This window comes from Chrysochloris asiatica, unplaced genomic scaffold, assembly GCF_000296735.1.
Source record: "Chrysochloris asiatica unplaced genomic scaffold, ChrAsi1.0 scaffold00007, whole genome shotgun sequence".
NCBI lineage: Eukaryota > Metazoa > Chordata > Mammalia > Afrosoricida > Chrysochloridae > Chrysochloris > Chrysochloris asiatica.
Genome location: NW_006408525.1, coordinates 21,567,588 through 21,574,306, shown reverse-complemented (window position 1 = coordinate 21,574,306; position 6,719 = coordinate 21,567,588). Strand labels below are relative to the sequence as shown.

General features: G+C 44.2%; 1 non-coding gene across 1 annotated transcript; it reads left to right on the top strand.

The window, feature by feature from the left end:
* Positions 1–236: 236 nt before the first annotated feature.
* TRNAQ-UUG lies at positions 237–308 on the top strand. The gene has a single exon. It is a non-coding gene; the product is annotated as a tRNA-Gln (tRNA).
* Positions 309–6,719: the final 6,411 nt, after the last annotated feature.

Here is a 6,719-nt window from a genome sequence, read left to right as displayed (position 1 = left end):
GAGGAGAAAGTCAGGAAGTGCGGCGAGAAGAGATGACGCCCCCGAGGCCGGGAACGTTTGGGACGCGAGGGATGCGGAAGCCCTCGGTGCCCTGCTTCCGCTCGCAGGTCCGGCCTCGGGCTCAGGGCCCAAGTAGGACCCAGCCCGGCGAACCGGGTATCCAACATCGTTTTCGAAATGCTGTTCTTCACGCGATGTGCCTTGAGAAGGCTCCCAGCCGCCTAAAGCAGCCAGCAGGTCCCATGGTGTAATGGTTAGCACTCTGGACTTTGAATCCAGCGATCCGAGTTCAAATCTCGGTGGGACCTCACTGAGTCTTTTGGCTCAACAATTCATGTTTTGGGAGTCGCTGCCGTCTGTGGCCACTTCAGACTCTGCCACTACACTGCTGACCCGCCCGACCGTAGCTTTTGGTGTGTCCTTTCTCCCTCAAGATGCTCTCAATTCAGGGCCATCTGCGAGTCATAATGCGCACGCGCGAGAGTTGGAGGTAAAACAAATGTGTTGATGGGAGCTTGATCGGATAGAACGTGACTTTACCCTGCAGAGAAATATCCGAAAGAACCCGAAGGACCTCGAGGACCCTGCTTCGGACTGGTGGGGAGCAACAGTGGTCTTCGACTTTGAAAGACCCACCCATCCCTGAAAGCTGCTGGAATCCTTCTTGGCTATTGGCTAATGCTGTTCCATAAGCCGCGAATGAATTGTCGGAACGGAGCCCAGAGGGGGCGGGGGGGGGGCACTATCGTGATTCTGATTGGTCGAGAGGAATAGCGAGCCTGAGAAGTAGGGTGTTGTTGGCTTGTTTTTCTCGGGGTCAGACTGACTGTGAGAATGTCAGACAGGCGACAAGTATGTTTGTCTTTGCTGTCCATTATTCAGGCAGTGAGGTTGTCAGTGCCTTTTAGCCAATAAAAAAAGTCCCTTTTTTTTTTCAGCCCGTCTCAGTGCCTGTCAAGCTATCCCTGCTGGCGATTTATCACCGAATAGCTGGGGTTTTTCTCCCGAGCGAAAGATAGGAATCTCTGAGGGGTTCACCAACAAGACTGGACTAATCTCTATTAGTGAGCCTGGCCAGGATCCATGTTTAGGTGGGAGAAGCTCACGTGATTTGTAGGAAGGTGTACCTCTGGGATTAGTGTGGAAGAGATGCATCGAGTATTGCTTTCTTTGCATTATTACTTGGGATTTGAGAAGCGCTGGTCCCTCTAGAATAAGTGACGAGAGAGCCACTGACGCATTTGTGATCTCCCTACAGGGTGACTGCCACTGCTCCGGCACCCTTGGGAGGATGCCATGGAAACAGAGGATCTGCTCTCTGCTCCGCCTATCTCTCCCTGAGGAGGCCTCCTCCGCATTCACCCCACATTCCTTAAATGTTTGAATGGATCCCTGTGCACGAGCGATCCAGCTTCGAAATTATCTAGGAGAATAAGACTTTCTCTACCACATTATTATCGAGTCGGTTCCAACCCTTTTGGGTTTCCTAGGAGCGGCTGGTGAGCTTGAACCACCGACCTTGAAGTTCAGCGCATTAACCCACAGCGCCACACCAGTGCACCTACAATCAACTATGTTGTTGGTAAGTGCCATCCTGTCAGTTCTGACTCAGTGACCCTGCCTAGGGTTTTCAAGGAGATGCTGGTGGGTCTGAACCTCCAACCTTGTGTTTAGCAGTCAAGAGCTGATCCTACAGCGTCATACCAGGATTCCATTATCAACTATATAAATTGTAGGAATTAAGATAGTGTTTGTTGTTGTTAGGTGCCTTTGAGCCAGTTCCCACTCTTAGGGACTCTATGTACCACAGAAGAAACACCTGCCCAGGCCTGTGCCATTCTTACACTTGGGTTTGAGCCCACTGTTGCTGCCACTGTGACAGTGCTCTTGTTGAGAGACCCTAGCTGTAGTATTGGGGAAAGGAGAGACATGCACCAATAGAACAGGATAAAGAACCCAGATAGAGCACACCAATTTGGACAATCAATATATGCGAGGTAGCATTACAGAGCTGTGCGGGGAAAGGGCAGACTTTTCAAGAAGTTGACCTGGGACCATCGGATATCCATACAGAAAACCTTGTAATCAAATTCCTTTCTAACTTAAACTAGACACAGCAATAAATTCCATATGGATTATACACTTAAAGAGGAAAAGGAAAGCAATAAAGCTTTTGGAAGACAACAGGAGAATATCTTCATGACCTCAGACTAGGGAAAGTATTCTTAAACAAGATACAAAGATTTTTAAAGTTTGCTCTTTCGCCATATTTATATAATACTCTTTGCTCTTTTCAAAAGACTCCAATAAAAAAGTGTAGAGGAAAACAAAGAATGGGAAAAGTGATTTGTAATGTACAACTGACAAAGAGCTGACAACTGACAAAAATCTAGTATCTTAGATTTCAGAAAGAACTGAAAAATCAATAAGAGGGAAAAAAAATCCAATAGAAAGGTAGCAAAGGACTTGAACAAATACTTCTCAAAAATGAAGTTAGTAGAGAAAAACACTGTTAACTGATGATGTATGGAGGGGATTATAATCAATGTAATGAAACAAGTCATATGAATGGTTGAATGTGAAACTGATGATGTGCCCTGTAAACTTTCACTCAATCCACAATAAAAACCTTAAAAAAAAAAAAAAAAAAAAAAAAGATGAAGTTAGAACCAATGTTGGTATTAGGCGTTGTCGAATCGATTCTGACTCATAGTGATCCTATGCACAACATAACAAAACACTGCCTAATTCTACGGTTGTTTCATTTGCTGCTGCCTCATGTGTCAATTCAACTTATAGGGGTTTTTCCTCTTTTTCATTGACCCTCCTTTATACCAAGGATGATATCCTTTTCCAGGGACTGGTCCCTTCTAATAACACGTCCAATGTATGAAAGACAAAATTTTGCCATCTGCATGAAAAGGCGCAGACCATCATTCATTATCAGAAGAAGTGCAAATGAAAAGCTCACGGACATTCCACTGAACGCTCACCAGAGTAACAATGCTAAGTGTTTTTAAGAATGTGGAATAATGTGAACTTTCCTTCACTGCTGATGTCGTTGTGGTTGTTAGGTTGCCATCAAGTTGGTTCTGACTTAGAGTGTCCCTGCCAGGTCATGCATCATCCTCACAATCCTCTGTTTGAAGGCCTTTGTTATAGTCATTTGGTCAGTCCGTCTTGTTGAGTCTTCCTCTTGTATTAGAGCTTGTTTTGAGTTTCACCCCCATTTGAGTTTTCTGACCATTCACCAGCAATGAGGCAGGTTTACCTGCAAGCAGAGTGTGTTTTGTATTAGAGCCCTAAATCCATTTTGAGTCTTGATATAAATTCAACCTCTATTGGGTTCTTTTTGAACACTAACTAACATTGTTAAAAGCTTTGTCTTCAGTCAGAGTGCATTTGAAAGAGGATTTGATACTATTCCCCTAGCCAGCAGAGAGAGGAAGTCTCTCTCTCAGAGACTTGCCTGGGCATGCCCCTTTAATGGAAATTGGGGTACCAGGCTCAAATGATCGTGAGTCATACTCCAACCAAGAGGCCTCAAAAAACCAAATCTATAACTTTTTCAAATCTGCCATTATGTTCTTATCCCAATCATGGTCCCTTTCCCACTTCCATAGTCTTGCCTGCGACAATGATGAGTTTGACCTGCTCATCCAAATTTTCTTTGATTTCTGTGCACCATAATTTCACCATATGGATGTGAATCCATTGGACACCATTATGTCCTTATGAATCAGACCCTCCCCACAAACTGCCTTTTGTTGTTAAGTGCTGTTGAGTCGGTTCAGACCCACATCCACCCTGTAGCATCTGGTGTGTTTGAACCGCCAACCTTGCAGTTCAAGCCAACTTTATAGTCCAGCACACTAACCCACAGTGCCACACCAGGATTCCTACAACCTATCTGTTGTTGTTAAGTGCCATAGAGTCGGTTCCAACCCATAGCGACCTGTATAGGGTTTCCAAGGAGAAGCTGGTGAGCTTGAACTGCCGACTTTGCAGTTCAAATGGCTTTGCAGTCTGGCACATTAACCCACAGTGCCACACCAGGACAACCTGCAGTAAACCTATAAATTCCAAAGCTTGTCCAATGAACCTGCCCTTAAGGTATAAGAGATGCTGTCACAGATGTTGAAAGATATACCTCATATATAACTATAATTAACCTGTTTTCCTGCTCTCTCCCTCCTGATAATTTATTTCCTTTGAGCTCAGTTTCCTCCTGTGAGAAATAGTTCTTGGGGTAATCCATCTTCAGTACTAAGGGGAACCTTGGGGGTAGCAGGCTAGCATAGCAAAAGGAGCTCAGGGGAGAGGAAGAGACTAGTTTGACTAGCTAGAAATTTAAAAATAAGAATATACCCATCAAGGAAATAGGGGAAGTTCCTGGGGAGGAGGGAGACTAACTTTAAATGAGAATGCTACCAGTAAGGGCAAGTAGGTTGTTTTTTTTTTTTAAAGGTTCCGGGTAGATTGTAAACTCCAAGGTGGTGGTGGTGTGTTGTGGAGTCAGTTTCGACTCATAGTGAGTCTATACAGGGCTTCTGAGACTGTAAATCTTTACGGGAGCAGAAAGCCTAATCTTTCCCCTGGGGAACAGCTAGTAGTTTTGAACTGCTGACTTTGCGGTTCACAGCCTGATTCGTAACCACTACGCTATCAGAGTTCCTGTAAACTCCATAGTACCCGGTAAAAGGGGAACTGGAGAAGGGGATTTTTTTTAGATAGGGGAATAAAACTCTTTGTGAGCCTCAGATCATCTGCCTGTGTCTACTGTGTTGGGCGCCCGATTTTGCAAAATCCAATAAAGACAACCTCACTCTCACTAAAATGAGTACAGATTGGATTTCTTGAGCGTTTTTCAGTATTGACAAAGTTTCTTACACTGCCCGGAAAATGTCCCACCACAGGAAGTGAGTATCGGTTATAACCAGATCTGGTCAAGCATGCACAGATAGGACAGTCTCAACCTGTAGTTGACCACGGAACAAAAGAACAAAAATAGCCTGAAAGTCATCACCAGAGTAACTTGGACAACCTTTAGAAGCAGAGTCTGACAAGCCACGATTATAACTCCTTATTCAAGGAGCTCTGGTAGCATAGTGGTTACAAGTCAGGCTGCTAACTTCAAGGTTAGCAGTTTGAAACTACCAGCGGCTCCGCGGGAGAAAGATGAGGCTTTCTGCTCCTGCAAAGATGTACAGCCTTGGAAACCCTGTGCAGGGTCACTATGAGTCGGAACCGACTCCACGGCACTTAACAACAACAATAATGCTTATGCACTAACATTCCTTGGAAATCTGTTACATAGTCATAATCCCCCCAATTTACTTTCTGGTATAAATGTGTGAAACTACAAATTCCCTTTGTCCTGGAGCTCGCCTTGAGGACTACCTCCCCAACTTGCTCCTCTTTTGATCAACCAAAGCAAAACCTTCCCTTTCACCATCCCTCAGTCTCTCTCTCTCTGTTTTTAAATCTTTTGTCTTGTCTTTGTCCAGTTTAATTGTTGTTGTTGTTAGGTGCCATCGAGTCGGTAGACTCATAGTGACCTTAGGCACAGCAGAACGAAACACTGCCCGATCCTGGGCCAACCTCACTACTGTTACCACGCTTGAGTCCATCGATGCTGCCACCTGGCCAATCCATCTCGTTGGAGGTCTTCCTCTTTTTCTCTAACCCTCTACCCTACCAAACATGATATCTTTCTCCAGTGACTGGTCCCTCCTGACAATATGTTCAAAGTATGAGAGATGAAGTTTGGCCATCTTGGTCTCCAAGGAGCACTCTGGCTGCACTTCTTCCAAAACGGATCTGTTGGTTCTTTTGGCAGCCCAGGGCACTTTCAATATTCTCCTCCAACACCATAACTCAAAAGCATCAATTCTTCTATGGTCTTCCTTAGTCACTGTCCAGTTTAATTAAGCGTAAATAAAGGAGTCTCGATAAAATATATTGAATTAGGGATTCTTTTTTCCCTACAACAGTTTGAAAGAAGATTAAAACTTCCCTGGGCAATCCATAAGAAAGGCTAAGTGGCACAGATGAGCTGCAAACTGTAATTTAGTGGTTCAATCCCACCAGTAAATAAGTCAGTTGAGCTGCATTCAGAGGATCATGTTTAATTCTAGACGTCACATAGGATAATTTTTATCCTGCCAGAAACCATCTAAGGGCACCTGGGCAAAGCAATCTAAAATTTCTGAGTTAATTTTATCTGAAAAAGGATAAAATTGTACCCTTCGCATAGGAGTGTTGTGAGGAATCAACAAAATACTCTTTATCTAGGCCTGCCTGATCTATGGTATACTCAATACTGGTGATTTCTAGAAAATCACCAGTATATGGAAGCTCATATACTTGTGAACAGTATAAATGCTTATATGAGGAGGAGGAAAGAACATAGAAGACACAAGATACTACCTGAATTTATTTGCCTGGTTGTTGCAACAGAGAGGCAGAGAGGCAGAACTGTTAGAAGGACAAATAGAAGAACTTTCTAAGAATCTGAGTTGTTACTGTTGTTAAGTGCTGTCAAGTCGGTTCTGAAGTACAGTGACCCTGTATAGGGTTTTCGAGAAGCGACTAGTGCTTTGAACTACCAACCTTGCGGTTCAAACGGACCTTGGCAGTTCAGTGCTTATCCTACAGCGCCACACCAGGACTCCACATGTACGTACTAATATTTCTTCTTTTTCAAACTGGTCACAATC